This window comes from Calidris pugnax, unplaced genomic scaffold, assembly GCF_001431845.1.
Source record: "Calidris pugnax isolate Ruff unplaced genomic scaffold, ASM143184v1 scaffold24, whole genome shotgun sequence".
Taxonomy (NCBI): domain Eukaryota; kingdom Metazoa; phylum Chordata; class Aves; order Charadriiformes; family Scolopacidae; genus Calidris; species Calidris pugnax.
In genome coordinates, this window is record NW_015090922.1 from 15,124,707 (window position 1) to 15,145,742 (window position 21,036).

Sequence of the window (21,036 nt, forward strand, 5' to 3'; positions counted from 1 at the left end):
GCTTCTGCTGTACAAAGACACACAAACAGGATTTCTGCTCCAAAGAACTTAAGATCTAAATAAGAAAATAAAAGCAGTTTTTAGGGCCTGGAAAAGGAAAAAAGGTCAAATCAGTGACAATAAAGGATTGTACAAAGCAATTTGGGTTTCTCTGCAAGGAAAAGCTACTCTCATGTAACTTGAAGAGTTTTTAAACAACATAAAAGGTTATGTAGATACTCCTATTTCAGAATATTAGTGGCTTAATTAAGTGTAGATAGAGATTTGTCCAAGTGCTTGCCTACATGGTACATATTTTTCTCATTATCTTCATATAATTAGCTAATGAAAAGCATGGTACAGTTTCCTCATATAGGCACCCAGAGGGAGTACACAGGTAGGCAATTCTGCAATTGAATTGGGGAACTAAAATCATCACGCTCAGTTATGCTCTGGAGGCTTCCTAACACGGTGTACGCCCCTAACTATTAGGAGTTTCATACTTCCATGTCTTCCCAGGTGCGTCCTCTCTTTCTGCCCAGAGATTGTGTCCAGATGCCCAGTATCAGTATCAGATGTACAGTTACTACAGTAGTACAGCTCTGCCTGGACTATCTAACAAGAAAAAAGAGAAACTTCTACCAGTTTTGTACAGATCAAATCTACGCAGTTTGTGCAGTTAGTCCTGTGAGCCATACTGTATTGGATGTTCATCCACTTCATGGCACATATGTATTTCTGTTATAGAACTTCCATTAAAAAACAATAGCCCTCCCTAAACTAGCATATATACTGTTCATGCACCTTATTTTATAGAAGAGAAGTGTCTCTTCAGTTTACAATGTTGAATTATTCAAAGAACCCAAAGCTAAACTGGAGAGAAAAAAATATATATCAAAGTTACTGTCTGAATTGGGATTATGTCCCCCTTTGGGGTAAGGGGGGTGTGGATAAACTCCCATCATGGTTTTCTTCCTACTGAACAAGGTGATCGAGTGCAAAGGGAGTAGCTCTTGAACTGGAGAAGTGAGTTTTGTTGGTGTTCATCTGTCAAAGCTGTGATGGAAGTGACCATATCGGGTTCCCCACACTGATATAAATCCACCTCTCAAGTTAAATTAGAATGACTTTTTCAGGCCATCCTTAGGCTGTCACATAAAAAACATTACTATTTGGTGGATAAAACTAGGAGAATCTCATAGTCCATAAGATGCACACAGAGCTTTTCAAACAGACACAAAATAATGTGGCCTCAGCTCACCTTCAAATGAATGTTGCAAATTCAGATGGATCACGAGAATGGCAAGACCAGAGCACTGGCAACAGTTCAGACAGGATATCACATCAGAGCCAAGGGGCAGCTCCAGCACAGCAGTAATTGCCTGGTGCTGGCGTGCCACTAAATGCTTCGGATTCCTTGTAGATAAACAGCATGTACCCAAGATGAATGCAGAATTCAGAACCATCTGAATGCAGAAGGGCTGCAGGCAAATGAAAAACATGTGCTGTGATTTAAACACAGGGGATTAAATTTTGCCTCAGGTATCTGTAGATGGGATCACTGTCTTCAGTGCAGTTATCCTGGCGTGGCAGAGAGCTGTGAAAGGAATCGAAGCCGTTGTTTCTCCAGTCAGTTACTGGAGGGCAATGAGCCAAGATGGGCACTTGCAGCTGCTGAAAGTGTGGATACACACAGACACAAAGGGAATTATCCCTCCTTACACTCTGCTTTGCTCAGACCTTAGTCTGAGACCTCAACTACCTCTTCCACCATGTCACCGTATGTCTCTGATATGCCTATGGTTGTTCCGCTTCCCCAGCCAGGCTCCAGCTCCTCCACCTTCCCACCTTCATCCCCTGGCGAGTCCCCCCCAGCCTCACAGCCCAGCTTTGCCTTGTTCCTGCAGCTGCACGGGGAGGGAGGCAGTGGAGCAATCCCGGGAGCGGCTGCCTCCCTGCGCAGCGTTGTGGGATGGCTGATTCGTGGCACCTTGCTCCATCCCAGGTCAGGGCCCTGTGCGCCGGGATGTTGTTTACAAATGTGTCTTTGTTCACGAGGGATCTCTGATGCACTCTAGACAGGGATACTAAAATCCAGGCTGTCCCAAGATGTCATAATGAGCCTTGTGGAGTGGCAGGGCTTATCAGCCGGTATATCATGGACCTATATTGCCTCTGGTCCTGAGCAAGTGTCTCGAGTGTTTATCCTCCACACAGGGCCACCTGAAGATGCTAAATTAGGAATCTCTGTACTGCTTTCCATTATTTAGTGTACATGTGTCCTAGGATAAGTGAATTAAAATATATCTTGCAGAACCAAAAGCCCAGACAGTCATTCTGATGAGCCAAGCATAATTACAGGTTCTCTGTCTGAGAACATCTCTGCTCAGTGTTACCATATACTTTGGCTAGAAAATTTCAATCTTTATGAGATTTCTCAATCACTGAAAAATGCAAAAATAGGGAGTGGAAAATCTGGGGGTATTCTGCACAGTTCCAGACTTGTATCAAAACTGATTACAGTTGTAGTTCCTAATTGCATGTTAGCAATGGCATATTACTGATCGGTCCTATCTACCCTGCTGAAGTCCCTGAGAAGCCCCACAACCTTGCCTTGCAACATAGAAGCAACCTCTTTTGTTACTGCCACCCTCCACTCGATTTTCAACAGCCAGGGATCTTTAGCCAGCACATTGAATTACCGCGTCAGTGATCTTCCACAAAAAGAACTCAAACATCAAGCCTCAAACCCTCTGTATGAGGTAAGAAAATACCTTTGCTATATACATAACCCAGGATTATGATTAACTAGCACAGTTAACCAACGGGATGATAAATTTCTGTTTGCCCCTTTGGACATTAGGAAAGGTGAGGCTGGAATTGTGTTAGCTAATTGTGCACCCTTGTTGTCCAGCTGCACTGAATGTGCTGTCCTGGAGTTCATCTTCCAGAATGCACCTATATTTTTCTAGGTTTTTAAAGGCAACTGCATTTCAGGAAAGCTGCTGCACTGTAACAGGGTTAAAATCAGGCATATGTATTGTCTTCATCAGTGTCCGGAAATATTTCTATGTTATGACTATGAACCTTAAACATACTATTATGGGAGATACTTCAGAATTTAAAATCAAAAGCACCTGAATGTACCGAGTGATAAGAATGAGCTGAATACTATATATTTAGGAAATATTTTCCTCAGAGCAAACCAGTGAGACCTGTAAGAAAGAACAGAGATGACAAAAGATGGAAAACCAAATTCTGAACTAAAGTACTCCATAAAGTCAAGCACCCAAAGAAAAATATGTGCTTATTTTCCCTGCTGCTTTCTTTTGCCTAGGAACTGCATTGTTAGTGTCTCTGCAAGCCAAAAAATGACACCTCTGTCCCTGCCTTAGGTTAAACAAACTAACGTTGACCTGCCTTCCTGACCTCACTGTCCCAAAGATGGGCTATTTTTGCTGACTCAGCTCTGCTACGTGCACAGGTGCTCTCTGTAGAGAGGTATTTCGGCAGCATACATGTCTTTCCTTACGGCAATGAGTAGATGAGGAGTCCTTGTCTTTGTGTAAAGCCACTGAATTGGACTTGGTTTTAGTCCAAGTTTTGTTTCATTGTAGGCTTGCTTGAGAGTTGGTGACAGTGTGACTAGGAGGAAAACAGGGATCAGTGGCAGGTTAGGAAAACCCAAAGACTGGAAAAACATCTCTGCTTTAAGGAAGGGCTTTGACCCACCCACCTGCCTAAATCCCTGTTGTAGGAGAGGTTCTTCATGCAGTATAATGTGGTAGCCAGCCATATAAAAATCGTATCGTGAATGCTGGTTATTGCCTCCCCTCAGAGAAGCGTGCAGGGAGGCTTTCACTTCTGGCTGGTCCCAGGGGGTGGTTTTGGGGCTGGTTGTTTCAAAGGTTAATTGACTGCTTTTATGAGCAAGACGAAAGGAATGGGGAAACAAGCAGTTTATGCAGTTTATACTGTTCATACAGAGAATATCTGTGGAAAAGGACAAGAACAAAACTGAGGGTAGTGGGGGATGTCTGTGGCCTGACCAAAGGTTATAGCTTGAAAATCCCAGATACTTTGTGCAGAATGAACTGCGGAGTCCAGGGTGGAGTGAAACAGAAATCTGACTTGGAAACAGACTGTGAAAAATAGAGTGACTGTGGTGGTCACTTGCTATATAAATATATAGGGCAATAACATTCTTATTAATGAAAACATAAAAAACAAGTCAGGAAGAGCCAGGATCAGAGCACATGTTAGGATCAGAGTGATTTCCAAAAAACAGACAAGGAATGAGTGGCCATATACAATTTTGTGCCAAGTCAGTGCAATTAGTAAATACTAGTACAGATACAAATCAAGTATCTGTGCATCACAGTCAAACACCTAACTGCAGACAACTTGCTTTCTTGGTCCTGGAAGCTCCGAATTTGTGAATTTGGTCTGGATGCCTGAACAGCTCTCAGACTGGCCTGTATGTGTTTAGCACAGCAGTGCACACACCAACCCTAACACCTTAATCTGACAGTACAGTTACATCAGGGACGGTAATCTATTGGTGTATTTACTGACAACAATTTTTGTCAGAGATAACATCAGAAAAGCTGGCTTTTGTAGAGACTGGATTTTTACTAGAAATACAATGTAATTAATGTCAAAAAGCCCATTCAGACAGGAAAGTAAAGGAATTGCTAATGGAAAAAAATTCTATAGACTGGAGAAGACCTTCAAGCTAGAGTGAATTGCCTTCATAGTATATTTTAATACCAGTAGGATTTTTTTTTTTCTCCCTCAGATCTCAGTAAACAACCGTAGCTGACAGGAATGGACTCCTTCTGTACATAGTCTCCATATGGCTTGAAATTATGACAGAACAGACCAGTAGCTATGGCAAAGATGAAGCAAACACAGTTTAAAAAAAAACAACAAACTGGCTAAATAGTGGCATTCAGTCTTTTTCTTTAGTGTTGTCACGGGGAAACCCATGCTGACTTCTCAAATGATGTCTACAAGAGAAAAAGAAAGATCCTTGTGTTGTAAAATCATCTATTATTCCCAGTTATCTTGTCTTCAAGCTAGAAAGTTTTAAATCCTTGTGTGTTTGGGTTTTTTTGTTGTTGTTTTTTGGGGGTTTTTTGTTTGGTTTTTTGTTTGGTTTGTTTTGGTTTTTTGTTTTTTTTTAATAACCGTTGTCAGTTGTGGCTCTGGATGAAGCCACAGGAGTTTTGAGAACTCTTCTCTGAGCAGGATTTAAGGAAACATCAGGAGCTGAACAGCAACTTTCAGCCCAAAAAAGGTTGGATCTGAAGCTATATCCCTTAAATCAGTGGATTCACAGAGGCTATGTCTCCCTGTGTGTGAAGAGGAACAAGAACAGGCAGATGTCAACAGAAACAACCTCAAACGTGAAAGAAAAAGTGCTCAGGACCACAGAATTACTGGGGGGGTAGGCATGGGGATGTATTCGAGGTTATACCTGCTTTTGTTTATTTTCACTGGAACAATGCTTAGCACGTGTTCCTTCGATGAAGGAATACATCCACATCACAGTAACCAACAAGGTCTTCGGTGCACATAGGATTTGAGTGTCACACGATGTCAATTACGGGTTTTTTATTTCTTCAAATATTAGTAATTTGTCTGGCTGGCATAGACATGACGTGTGAATGTAAGTTGGTGTAAGTGGGAAATGAGATAGTGCCATTGTGATGTACCTTAGAAATGTTTTCACACAACAATTGGGTAGGATAAAAAAAAGGTGGCTGCATGGTACAGGATGCTCTACTGATAGTCAACCTATGAAAAAACTTGGGCTTCTATGTTCAAAACTTCATACTGTCAGGTATAGTGCGTGCACATATTTCCTGGAAGCTTTGCCAAATGTTTACAAATAAATTCAGCCTTGGTTATAACGACATCTCAGATAGACATATAGACACCAGGCTTTCTGGGATTGCTTAACTTGTTCGTTGAGGAACTCCACATCTTTAGTGCGTTCTGTCCTGAATTATTGACTCCCTACAATCTTGATACAGTTTAGTCTAGAAAATATAAAATACCCCAGTTTCTGTCCCGCTGCTGTTCATGTAGGACCCATGCTAGCTGTCTTGGTGTTCAGAAGAATATATGCTAATTTTATTCTCACAGTAACAAAGACATACTGTCCTGGAGTACTGCTGCAGCAGCCACTTAGGGTCATATGCCGGCTCTATCCCTAGCCTGCAGTCTCTCTTAGTCATGCCTAGATGAAATGATCCCTAATTGAGGCACTGCTGCAGGCATGATAATTGCTTGTACTTAAAAGTCCATTGGTCAAGTATTTTCTTGTAATGTTAAATGTTGTGGTAACCTTCCTTCTAATAGCAGTATCTATTTGTCAGTGAGGTTGACGGTTGGACAAGATGATCTTTAAGGTCCCTTCCAACCTAGAAGATTCTGTGATTCTGTGTGATTCTTCTTCTTTTCACAATATCAGTTTTCTTTTCTGTGATACTTTTACATTCAGGATAGCCACTTAGAAGTGCTTACTAGAAATGGGAAAGATTTATTTTTTTAAAAAATGCATTTATACAACTAGGGTTCTTAATCCTTATTTAGGCACTAAGTTGTGCTTTTTGGAGCTAGTGAAATCTCATGCCCAAAGGTGTCCTGGACATTTAGCACACTTGGTGTCTAGCTACGAGCCCATGAGTTTAGGCATCCATTTCTAAAAACAGGTGAAGCTTTTCTTTTTATTTGTGTCCAGCTTGAAAGCCTGTTGCACAGAGTGCGGGTGAAAGGGTAATGATAGCGAGGTGAAGGCACTGGCTCAGGTATCAGGAGATCTGGATTCTATGCCTGGCTCTGCCAGGCCTTCTTTAAATGAGTTGCATCATCTTTGTGCTTCATTCTTTCCCATCTGCAGAACAAGGAAAACAAATGCCAATTTACATTGGCATTGCGTGCATTAATTCATTACTGTCTGTAAAGGAGATCAATCCTCTGATAAAAGGTGCTAGAGGAATGCAAAGTATTTCTATTATATAAATATGAAAATGGGGATACTCTCAAGGTCTGTGTTGGCTAAATCAAAGGTTCCAATATCAACTGCAGTCCCTCTGAGAGCTGGAAACTGGCTGGTCTTTGGATACTGGCAGGATATGTGAATTCTGATCAGGGCAGGAATAATACTTAGCACTAGTGAAAATTTTCTTTAAAGGTAAAGTTGCTGTTTCTCAGTGACACACTTTAATGTCTAACTTGTCACGGTTGTGTGATTTGTGCTGCAAAGAATGTGCCTTATTTCTGCTATATATTCCCACTAGCTTCTGTCAGTTAAAAGTACAAGTGGAAAGTGGAGAGTACTCAAGGGTCTGTAAGTGGTCCATCACAGTTCAATGGCCCTTGTTATTTCTGACTATCGAGTCCCATAAAGTTCTAGTGACAGCCATTAAGTCTTTATGACACATTATGGAAGCATCATAAAAGGAACATTTAGGGAGAAACTTACTGGAGCAAACAAGAAGAGAAGATTTCTATTCAATACTCACCCCAAATGAGGGTCAACCTAGGACATGTAAGTGTGCAAGCCAAGTGTAAGTTATAATAAAGAGGTTGTTTTACAAAAATAAAATGTCTAACTTTTGGACTGTGGCTGGAGTCAGCTATGCCTCAGACATATGTGATTCTTGGTGTAGTCCTGTTGCATATTAAACATACCCTGTATGAAGTTTGTAAATATTAGCAAATGCTTTTATTACCCTGTATTTGCAAGCATGCAAATTTAGAGGCAAAATTTCTCAAGTGCTCTATCCCCATGGGTAACACCAGCTAGTAATGAGAATATGAAGAACAGCAATTCCTTATTCAGTGTAGTGCTATTAGCATGGTAGGCTTCTGTGTATTGTCTGTGGCTAGCCTTTTGAGTCCGACTACCATCTACCTCACCAGTTAGTCCTTCAACATCACGTACCATATTTCCAGTGTGTACCTCCCTTTTGGCATCAGCAATATTTTGTAATGATTCCAGGCCTCAGGCAATGGAGGCTATTTAAGCACCACAGACAGAATTGCCTCTTGACCTGGCCACAATTTTTCCACCAAAACACATTTTCCAGAAAATATCTCTTTTTCACTGGTAACTTTTAAACTTTTTTTTTCTTTTTTTTTTTTTCCCCTCTGGAGACATATTGGCACTTTGAAAGCTTTTGGCAGAAGTCAGGCGAGTTGGCTGCCTGGTTAAAGGTGTGACTGCCTGATGGGCTCACAGTCTGGCTAGCTTCTTAGGGAACCAGCCAACTTCCTTAGTATCCTCGCTTGTAGCTGAGCAGGTATTTTGGCTAGCCAGTGGACTGGGTTGTTCCCATCTGCTGGAAACTTGGCCACTGTTGTTTTGTCCTAAGTACAATGTTAGCAGCCTGGAATTTTACACAAAGCAGAAGCTGGTTTGGCTGGGCTGGGTTTCTTCTTCCTGCCACCACTAGTCACCAGGAATATACAACACTAAGTTGTGCCTCAGTTATAAAGCTGTTGTATCCAAGTGGAAAGGTCTTGATATCACCTTTGACCAGAGTTTACGTTTCAACCTACATCTAAGGTTGGTAGCACTAGACTGCAGTAATTTCTGGTGTGGTCTAAAATATGACTTATTTTCATTAATTAATTGATTTTTGCAAGAGTGAAAATTAAGATGAAAGCCACTGCGTGCCCTCCTTTTTCCTCTTCATCTTGTGATCTGTTAATGTATTTCAAAATGTCTCCTGGGTTAGATTCTTTACATTGAGAAAGAATCAGAATTTTTCCTCATTCCTGCTACATGTGAATGCATGTGATGGTCTTGTCTATTATTGTCTATGTAATGAAACATCAGTGCCCCAAAGGCACTGGTCATTCATCTACTTATGCCAGCATTCTTGACACTGTGTTGGTTTCTTCCAGGGAGTTTTTTTGTGCATCAGCAGCAACACATGAGACAGCATGCCTTCTTAGATCTTTTTCAAATGACCCCTTAAAAGAGTTGCCTCTATTTGTCTTCTCTACACAGTTTTTTGAATTTAAAAGTAGCTAATTGACAACCGCTTTGATAAGGAGTACAGAGATGTCGTATTTTAGAGGCTAGGATCAATATATTCCCAATGAATGTGCATTAATTTTTTCAGGAGATATGACTGTACATCTGAAGTATAAAAATGTTTAATGACAGTCACTTTAATGCAAATTTTATATTCAATTTGTCTTGCCCAGGCCAGACAGGTATTTTGTATTTAATTCATGTAACTCTCATATATTCGTGCAGACTATTATATACTGTAAACATTCATTGGAGATCAAATTAAAACCTTTTGACCATGGTCCATCTCCTTGGATCCTCTAAGCTTTCCAGTGTCAGACAATATATATAACATGTGTTCCTTCCTCAAGAGTTTGCAAAGAAATTACCAGAACTAGACCAGTTTTCAGCAAAGTATGTTTGGATTCTTTGTCCCAATGTTATTTACAAATTCAGTTTTAATTAATTAGGTAACTTTGGCTAGAACCTGGTCCTCCTCTTCTTTTACCACAAAGATAAAGGAGGAGGTGACAGATATTGGATTTATCTAACAGCCTGAGAGCAGAGTATTTATCTGGGCTGTGAGTAACCCTGGGTTAGCACCACAACTCTGCTTTACATAAAACATTTAAATATTACAAAAGAAAGACCACAGAAAATTGTTCAGGAGTGCACCTCCACCTGATGTGTGATAAACTCCCTATAAGGCTGGAGCTCCAATCTGTGCTCCTGCAAATGTTTATCCAAAGCGAAAGTGCATCAGCAGATAACTGGAGAGCAGCTCTTTAACCACATGTGGTGATTATGCCACTTTTCCAGGAGGTGAGCAATGGAGACAGAGGACAGAGTTGAATCTGGACAGCTCATGTCCTCTGCAAGTGCTACAGCCCCTGAGACACAGAACGAGGGGGCAACATTGTCCCCAGCAACAGTTCTGAGAACTACTACCTCTCTACATATTTATAATTCTGCTTCTGTGAAAATTCTTCAAATGAAATAATTCGTGTTAGCTAGAACATGACATGTCAAATTAAATAAATTTCTAATTTTTGTTTGGCAAGAAGATTCAAATTCTGTTTGATCCCAGCTGAATTTTCCCTCAAATTTTTATTTGTCTGCCAAGCCACAGAATCAATTATTTGGACAGCTATATAGTAGATGTGTCTGATGAAATTGCTTAGAACAGATTTTACCAAAAAATCACACTGTAAACAGATAACCTCATTGCCAAACAGATATTTTTAACTATTTACCTACCATTTGGCTCTCACATTTCTGTAAGATTTCAAGGACAATCAAAATGTCCAAACATAGCTTGTTCTTTTCTGATGGGATTTCTGTGCTCAATATGTGGTACCCCTGCAAGAACTAGAGAACAATCTGTGTTTTTATGGATGTTTTTAGAAAATGTGGGTATTTTCTCATTATGTTGCATGCATCATGGAGGAGCCAGATATGTGCTATCACTTTCCTTTGTAAATAGAGCAAATGAGACACAGGTAGGGAGGCTGTTGGCTTGACTTTACCCAGGCAAAGCCTACAGAAGTAATAAGTGAGTCAGTTGTTCTCTTCAGTTAATTTAAGGAGTTAGCAGCCCCCAGAGGCTAGTTTCACTTCACTTGAGCTAAGATGCAGCAACTGATCACAACCGTAGTAAGTCACAGCAGTGCAAACTAAGCAGCCAGGTCTAAATGTCCTCAAGAAGGGGTCTAAAGCTGTCCACACTCGGACGGTTCTGCTTTTTCAGCTGAATAGGCAGCAGCTGCTAATTGTGGGGTGGTAGTTGGAAGCTGAGCAGTGAAACTATTGTCCAAATGCATATACCCTAATGTTTGGTCTCAGATGTTAGACCTTACTAGCAGCATGAATTAATATGATTATGTTACCAGAAGCACCGCCTGGGAACTGATGCAACAGCTCTAACAATCCAACAACTGCAAGAAAAGTGGGTAATTCAAGGTATATTGGAATTAAGTCTGCTTCCTCAAACCTGTAGTGCTCCACCTGCATCGCAAAGCTGACCATTTGTACAATCCCTTTCTTTAAAAGACTGACCTCGGGAGTTGTTTCAGATAGTTACACAGATTAACAGAGCAGATGGTTTTAAATAAACATCCGACCAAGTGGTTAACATGTGTTAATCAATCCAGCAGAGGTAATAGTCATGTGCCTGCATCTTTTCCCATCCTGAGTGGCCAGAGGCCTGTTCCTCTGAGTGGTGCAACTTCTGCAATGCCCAGAATAGGTACCAACATAAAATCTGGTTTAGCAAGGCATTTAAACATGTGTTTAAAGATCACCACAGCAATCAGATTTGAACCTTGAATGAAGAGCCTTGTTCAATTAGAAGAACAGAGGAATTTCCAAGAGAAATCAGATTGAACATCCAGCTAGTCCAAGCCCACCTGAGACTGTGGTCAGACCAGAGGTTAACAAGGTAGGCAGAAGAAGCCTGCAGCAGGCAGATGGAAATCCATCTGCTCCAGAGTGGTTTAAGTACTGGGCTGTAAGATCGAAGATATTCTCCTGTTCTTTTAGTTTATTTCCTAGTCTCCTTCTTTTTCCAGATCAATTGCCATGTTCCGTACTTTTCTCATGTAGCTCCTACTTGCCTCTGATCTATGAAAATATCAGTCTTTCCAATCTCTATTCCTGTGAGAGGTTTTGATCATTTATCATGCTCTTCTGTTCTCCATTCTGGATTTGCAGAAGTGGCTCGCCATGGTCCTGTGGCGGTCCCTGGGCATCCTGCTTGGTGCCTGGGACAGCAGCGTGCCTCTCCGCTTTTGATTCCCTCTGGTAAGCAGAGGGGTCGGGAAGAGGGATGGAATTTCCTAGCCCCTTTTTGTCACCTTGTGTCATCTTATTGCTGCAAGCTTTGATCCTGAAAACTTTTTGTAGTTAAACATGTAAAGGGGTTTTGAGTAAGTGTGCATTAGAGATGGAAGTAAATTGAAGAGTGCTGGACCCTGGGAAATGAATGATGTTTGGTTCTCTGATACAATTAATACAATTGCAGACACATCAGCTCAACAGACATGTAGCATTTCAGTTCATTTTTGCATTGGTCTCAAAGCATGTGAGACCTTGAAAGGCATATGCTGAAACTCTCAGTAGGGTTCCAGGCACCTTGAGCTGATTTAAGTTTGGGCAGCCTTAGTCTTAACTTCTCCTTTCTCTCCTTCCCAATTTCATATTCCTTCCTTCTTCCTTGTGCTAGAACTAATATTTCTATGTCTGAAATATGACCTGGTTTGTGAGATGAGCTGGTTTAAAGAGATCAGTGTTTTAAATTATTTTTTTTGGAAACCACCTAGGTCACTTGCAGGCCTATGGACCATTTACATCCTTTTTTTTTTTTTCGTGGTAAATGGGATGTAAGAGCTTCATAGGCTTTGAATTCACCATCCACTGAAGGACACGTGCCTCCCATCTCTTCCACTCCACTGTGGAAAGATTTAACCTTCTAAAATTCCCTTTTCTACTTGGTGGTATGTCTGATTAATTTTCTCTTAGTGTTCGGAGCTGCACTGCATTGGGAGCACTGTATCTTCAGAGCAAACTCTTAAAGTCAGTATCAGACCATACCTTTGGCGAGAGGCCACTAGAGTGGGAGAAGCAACAAACCTATTTATACTAGGCATTTTGTCCATCAGAAGAATGTCAACAGACAAATTACTGTAACCTGCCTGAACCAGCTCAGCCCTCCTGCAAATGAAAGCCCAGATTGTATAAGGAGTGTTTGTTTTGTCATTTTTTAAATAAGTGAAGAAATCAATGGTGTATTCACAGCAGCCAGTAGAGCAAGTAGTCATTTTAGATGGACAACCCCAGAACTCTTACTGCTGGCACTAAGTGACTGCAGTTCTGGCTGGTATCAGCACTAATCCTACCTTGGTAAACACAGATTTGCCCGAGTCACAGATTTAAGCTGTATCAGCTGCCATGCTTTCATCTACTAGTTTCAGGAATGTGGTTTCTGCACTGGATCCATCTGGAAATTACCCCCCCAAGACAGATTGCTTGTCAGTATCTCCTTAGGGCTTGTCTTCAGTGCTAAACGCTGCTTTTTCTACTCATTTATTTTTTTTTTTAACCTTGGGGTAGCTGATGTACATCAACTATCCAAAGATAAAAGGAAAGGTAAAGAATACCTGCGGCCACAAGAACAGTTGCAGTGGGACAGGGGAGAGATGCTGGCTGTGGGGCAGAGCCTTAGTACAGTAGGACTTTGTAACCTTTGGGACACCTGGGAGCTCTCTACCATGTCATCTCATTCATGCTGGCACATGTGCTGGGCGAATAAGACTGGGGGTAAAGGCTGTACAATGTGCACAAGAAACACATCTTTTAAAATTATTATTTTGGAGCCCTGACTTTTCCATTTTGAACTGTAAAAAGACATCAGTTCTGTATTTTACATATTGTTTTGCACACAGGGTAGTCTTTATTTTCAAGTGCATTAAGGTCCTTCTGTACCTTCATCTTGGTCATTTTATTGTATGCTAGCCCTTCTACTGACAGAGAAGAAGCTTGTTGCTGTTAATATTTTCAAGGCAGTGAACTGGGAGGAACATTGACTGGAACAGCATTGTCCAGCTGTTCCAGAGCCTCAGACAGAATCCCGAAACTTCACAGTATGAAGGCCTGGTGTGGTCAGGTCACCAGGTCCATCAGCAAGCCCTGACACATTCGGTCATGTTCCACTAGCAAGACACAGAAAGAAGGTAACCTATGAGTCTCTTGTATTGATATTTAGATATTTTTCTGTTCAAATCATCTCTCCTCCTCATGGAAAATACTTGTCTCTCAGAAAGCTAGGATTAATGATATTTTTTTTGTTACTCACATTACAAGGCGAGGTCTTTAAGTTTAGCCAAGAATATATGATGATGACATACCTTTGTGTCTCAAATTTTTAATTGACACCACCATGTCCAAGGGAGGCAGAAGATGAAAGTATTAAATCTCCTTGGTTATATTAAATTAATCAAGTTAAAGTATAAGGTCAGGAAAGAAAATTAAGTTCATTAAGCTGCCTTAAGCCATGCTACCATTTTGCTTTCTCAGTGTATTGACACCTCCAGAAGAGCTCCCCATTACTAACTTTTCCTGAGTCTCCATATTGTAGGATAGTTTAACAGCTGGGTTTTTAGCCTGTGTGTTTGCAGATGTCTCTGACTTCAGTTTTACTTTGCATGCCATCTTTCCCTTTTCCACACCCTGCTCTTTCCCCTCAACAAGAGATACAAATACCAGATAACTGACAGTTTAAGAACTTGTGATCACCACTGGCTTTCATGGTTGGAGATTGTTATTAAATGAGACATTAGAAATCCTCAGGCCTGGAAAATGTGTAGCTATCTTGGAGTTCAGGGCTCTCCACAGATCTTAAGCCTGGAGATCTGAGATTGCTTAGATGTTAAGGTTCCTGTTGCTGTTGCTTCTGCCTGTGAAGGCAACCTCGAAGTGGTCACTGCTCCTAACCTGCAGCTGGGCAAGTTTAAACAATCCTAGTCAGAAGTGTAAGTTCTCTCTTTGATCTCCCTGAACTGTTAATTGTTTATCCTCAATTAAATATTTGCTTTGGACTTGTTTTCTAATCTGGGGGCTTTATGCTGCACAACACAGGTGCAGGCTCTTGCCGTTTTAAGACCACTGATACTATTTTCAAGATAAGCTTAAGTTTTAGTGTCTTGCAAAAAGACTAAGGCTCCTAGACATGCATGTAATTTCTAAAAGGAGCCTTTGGCTTCTAAATCACTGAAGTGTGCTTGAAGAGTTAACCTCTACAGAAAACAACCCGATAATGATTAGACAGAATACACCCTGCTACCTAGTAAGTTGACTAGTGGCTGTAAGGATTTAGCTTAGCTCAGTAGGCAATTAACTGAAGCTAAGTCAATATAGAGAATGTTATGTCTACTCAGATTACATCAGTTTAACATCAGTTTCTATACAAATATAAGACTTAACTTGCCTAACACCTTTATAGCTGTGTGAGTGTAACTTTACACAAGGAACTGCTCTGAGAAGCGTGAACACCTCTTTCAGTGACACCAGCCTCTAGATCATCATTGCTATAATGTCACACTACACCCTAAATTAAATGAGTATAACTATTTGTTATCACATACATTTAGAATGAGATGACATGGCATGATATGATCACCCACCACTTCTGGGAGTCCTGAAGTTCTTCCTGGCAGAGAGGCCTTATTTTATGCAGACTCCTGCATTCCCAGCAATGACACTCACAGAGCCCTTGAGCAGAGCTTGCTCTCAGAGCTTACAGTGCTTGACCTGGAAGACAGGAAGCAAGAAAACTTTTAGACCACTGGTTTTCAATCAACCCATATGGCAAGGCAGGGGTCCTGGAAGCCTTGAAGGTTAAATCTGAACCATCAAGTCAGCACTGGGGCACTGACACAGAGCTATGGATGTCAAAGCTCTAGTTCTTGGTTATTTTCCAGCCTATTGGCTGAACTCTGAGCAAGCTGCATGTTGCCAGTGGATCCAACCTGCATTTCCTCAGAAGTGCACTGAAAATACTTTCATAGAATCATAGAATGGTTAGAGTTGGAAGGGACCTTAAAGGTCATCTAGTTCCAACCTCCCTGCTGTGGACAGGGACACCTCCCAATAGACCAGGTTGCTCAAAGCCCCATCCAGCTTGGTCTTGAACACCTCCAGGAATGGGGCATCCATGACTTCCCTGGGCAACATGTTCCAGTGTCTCACCACCCTCACACTAAAGAATTTGTTCCTAACATCTCATCACAATCTCCCCTCTTTCAGTTTAAAAATGTTAGCCCTCATCCTATCACTACACTCCCTAATTTATGAGTCCATCCCCATCCTTCCTGTAGGCTCCCTTTAGGTACTGGAAAGCTGCTATAAGATGTCCCCAAAGCCTTCTCTTCTCCAGGTTGAACAACCCCAACACTCTCAGCCCGTCTTAATTGGAGAGGTGCTCCAGCCCTCTGATCATCTCTGTGGCCCCTCTCTGGGCTTACTCCAATAGGTCCATAAAATTATCTTGTATGTGTTAGTGACACACTTTGCTTCAGCATCACATCACCTCCCAGAGATTTTACGGTTAATCCACATATATTATTCCGCCCCCTCCTCCCCAATTCTTATTGAGTCTTCTACATGTCTTTAGACCATTGCCTTCCCTGAACAAGCATTCTGCCCATCTAGTATGTAGTGGGGGATACAGTAATAATAGCATAATAGGTCATTAATGTAATAAATGTTTTACAACAGTTACTATTTGGTATGGTATCATTTAAAGTCTTTCCCTGTAAAGAATACGCATGATAATCATTGGGCTGAAACATCAGTCATTCTTGAGCTTGAGAATGTGTAATCTAAAAGGAAAACTTATAAAAGCATGTAGGTATTCATTAATTCACTGAGACTTGATTCAGCAGAACTCTTAGGCACTTACCTATATTCCTGTGTAGCAAAGCACTTAATGTAGGATTAACTCAAGGTTTTAAATATATTTCTTTTCAAGAAGACACTTATGCTAAATGTATCCTAATTGAACTGAATTACAATTCCACATTGACTAGGATAGCCAACTGGGTTTAAAAGAAATCATGAAAAAGTCATTTGGGCCAAGTTTCCACCCAGAAATTGTACTGCTCCAACAATCTTCTAAAGGGCAGATGAAGACATATTGACAGTGAAATGTTTATATCAGAATAGTTTGCTACCATATGAGTATCTGCTTTTTTCCATTGCTTTTTTCTTATAGGTTTCAGCTATGTAGTTGTGCTGGTCAAAATATTATATTAATACAAAATAGTCCACACTAGAAATGACAGAGAAACGAATAACCTCATCTGTCAAAGACATCATGAGGTTGTGAAGGTAGAGCTGGATGGAAAAATACTTGCTGTGCCTGAAAAAATGTTCCTACTTCTTAGTTAACCAAAGGGTTTCTAAATGATTAAGTTTTTTTTGGGGGGGTAAACACAAATTCAGTATATCCCTCTAACAAAATAAAATATGATAGTAAAGACTGAAGTAGGAGATCAAAATATGCAAATTTATAGCTTTATCTATGTTGTCAATGTCTTTCATGCCCTGGTATCTGTTTCCATTCACATATTGCAAGTGGCATAAACATTAGACAGTAACTGAAGAAATTAAACTGGAGCACACCAGTAGGAAGCAGCACTCTAACACAGCAACCTCATATGATAAAGCTATATTGCAGTAGTAACTAAAAACAAGGGCAGTTAGCAGCAGCCAAAACCCAGCAAAGGACAGAGAGTACCCATACCAGCACATCTTCTCCAACAATCACTGGACAGGATTAATATTCCTTTGGTGGCTTTCTTTTTTTGGGTTGAAATTTTCAAATAAAGTAACGTATCCTGACCTTAAAGTGATTTACAAAGGGAAAAATAATGATTTTTCTAGTTCTCGTGAGCTTCTGGAACGGAAAGGAATTGTCAATGCTGTATTCTTAAGACTAATTTACCTACAGGACTCTCTAGGGATCTTGGATGTTTTATAGTGAGCTTTTTGTTTTTGTGTATTTGAAGTACTGGCATCAGCCTCTGATTGAATAATATGAGAGAATAGGAAGGAATTAAAATCTTTAGCAAATACTCTTTTGTCTCCTAACTCTTTATAGGACATTAGAATTGGAAATTTGCAAACTAGAAACTGAATTTTAAGTAGGCAGAAAATCCCTGATCACCTCAGTTAATCAGCGTTCATTTTTCTAGTTGGCTAATGTCCTATACCAGTGTCTGCTCCCTGGTATAATCTTTTTCTAAAGGTAATATTTTGGTTTCCCAAAATTTGCTGGGAATCTTTGAGATTCAGACTTTTAAAGGTCATTTGGTAATAGAAGTTGAGGTAAATACTCTCCATGTAATCCAAAACCAGATCAGTATCAGGGAGATGCCCCTGGTAAATTCATCAAGTGGTTTGATCTAACATCTTAAATGGATTAATGTTCTTTTATCTGACAGGGAATTTTCAAATATACAAACCTATAAGCCTATAATATAAACCTATGCCTATAAGCACATAGGCAAAGCCACATTTGTGAGTACTAGTAGAAGCTCTGTGTTTCATAAGAGGAATTTCAAAAGCCTAGATGTGCCATTACCGCTACCCAAACTTTAATCTGATCACTAAACATGAAATGTAGGATGACTTCTCATAAGACCTTTCTTGGAATTCTCAGCCGTATAGGAACTGAAAATCATATTGTGAAACTGTTTTGTAAACTTGCAAGTAATGGGTCTTATACTTTAAAAATATGAATATCGGGAAGATATTTCTGTTTCCATGAGAAATGGATGACAGTTGAATTCTCCAAGGTTAGGTGAAGTATTGGTCATTATAATTTTATCCTGGACTGATCGTGCAAAAATACTTTCATGTTTTATTATACTACAGAAACTGTAGAGAGTGGCTGCCCACTGAGAGTGGGCAGACTCAAACCTTAAGCCATTTTATTTTCCTGCGTTCCTCTGTGAGGCTCAGACCTACGTGTTTGTCTGTTCTCCAAAGAAAAAAATATTAAAAAAGATCAGTGCCAGGAACCCAGCACTCACGCAGCCCTTTGCTACCAACTTGGTGCCAATGAGTGGCCAGTGGGACTGCTGACACACTTCCTTCCTGAGCACTGACAATACAGAATTTGAATACCGCATTGCATAACCTGAAGATTGGCATTCCAAAAAATAGAGTAAGAGTTGCAATGATGAGCGAACTGAAATCCAAACACCCAGAGTATGAAATCAGCTATTCTCATAGGCCACTACATTTTCAAAATATTGTCAGTCTTGCTGTCCCACTCACATTCCCAAAACGTGACAAGCAAAGACTATCTTGGGCAGAGCTCTACTGTCCCGTTCTCAATTGACTACGCACTGTTACAGCTCCAGAAGTAAAGTGAACACGACCAGATATGTTCTGTGCAATTTCATCTATCTATCTATCTATCTATCTATCTATCTATCTATCTATCTATCTATCTAATCTATCTATCTATCTAAAAGCATACAAGCTTACAATGTGATGTGATATAACCCCTTTATGGGAAATGAATGCTATAGAACAGTTTTCAGATTCCCCTCTTAACTATCCATAATACACATATGAATCCATCTGTGAATGCAAAATTCATTTACACATGCAAATTGCATAACTGATTGAACAGTTACCAGACTTGTGTGCTCAGGTGGGGGATTATTTTAACATCTACCTCAAATTGTGTGGATGCAGTGTAGGCATTCTGCTGACTTTATGACTAATATCCCCCAGGGGAGAGCTATGAAAAGGAGAAAATAATCTGTCAAGAATGTACTTAACTTGATTAGTTTGAGCCTAAACATTTGAGCAGCCTTTGAACCTGAGCCGAGATGGTTCCGGGAATCTTCTCTAAGACAAGCAACTCTGACTACAGGTTCAGGATTGGCATCTCTTCCTTATTAAAGGAACGTATTGTACAAGTAAAAGGATATTATGCTAGATCTGGAAAATATTTTACAAGTGTGTAGTATGTGTGTGTTTAGATACTTAAATACTACATGCACTATTTTCAGACGGCATTATGTTTTCAGGGCATGACCCTGACTCAGGAGGCTACATATAGCAGGGTTCATTTGTTTTTCAGTTCCATTGCTTTTTCTGTTTCTGCTCACCACTATCAATGTTTAATTGTTCCTCTTGATTTACACATCCACTGACTGCATGCTTCTTCTAAGAGAGCGTAGACAGTCCACCTCTACACAAAGAAGGAATAAATACTTTTGTTTTTCTTTTAAAAAATCGTTGTTTCTCCTCATATGCTAGACCTTGAGACGGGAATGTACCTTCAGAAGTGACCAGCGCCCTTCAAATTCTTATCTAAAGGAATCCCACAGGAAACCTTGGAGCTCTTACAAAAATTTTGACTGTCTGTTATTTATCAGATTTACAAGGACGCTAGTCTTTGGCTATCAAGCCCTCTGGGAGCCACCAACTGTCCTCTCCCCTTCTCCTTGCTTTTAACAGTCGAGGTAAGCATTGACTTAAGTTTTCTTTGTGCTATCAACCTGCAGTACAAACAGGTTAACTATAAATGCTGGCAAGATCTTAGCTCAGCGTTAGCTGGGAAGCCCTGACATCAGCGCCTGATTATGCCAAGTAACAGGCTCTCTAGCAACTGACAACAAATATTAGGACCCATCCTTTACTGGGTGGGGAAACTGTAAGAGCATCTTTCTCACAGTAACCAGTGGTCTGCTATCATTTCCCTGATTTGTTAGTCAGAGTCTTTAATGGTTGCACATCTCTCAACATCTTCTTAGTTACAATGTTCCCAGTATTAATTTTTTTCCCATATGAAAAGACCCATATGTTTCCTATGAGGCTGGTTCTTGTGACAAGCCAGAAACTCAAGTAACTTCTCTTGAGTAACAACCAGAGGCTTATTATAACACTACCTTTTAAAACATATTTCAATTGTGTCATTGTAATTATATGCATGTAAAGCACTGCACAGACATCCAGTGCTTGGGAAAGTTAAAAGGGATGGCTTGACAGACACAGCATATTCTAGTATCTAAAGAGCAACTGAGTTCAGAAACTATTCCTAAAGTATGATAATACAGTTTGGGCTTCTCTGAGGGGAGACATTAGTATCCCTCCCTGGGTGAACTTGGTAAGCGTGGCAAAAAGACGGCAAATTAAAAAATTCAAAAATGACATTATGTAGAGCCATGACAATGTGTAACCTATCTTGTTGGTCAGGTAAATTAGTGAGAATAATGGTGACAGAGAATATTGTCCAGCAGGAATAGGAGGCTAAACTTTTATGTTCCAGTTCTCATTGATTCCCTGGCCCTGTTCTTGTAGCTCTTTTCTTGCTTCCTTTTCCTTGCCTGCTTTTGTTTTACTGATTTTCTGATCTTTTTTTTTTTTTTTTTTTTTTTTTTTTAAAAAAAAAAAAAAAAAAAAAAAAAAAAAAAAAAAAAAAAAAAAAAAGTTCTAGGAAAAATATTAAACCC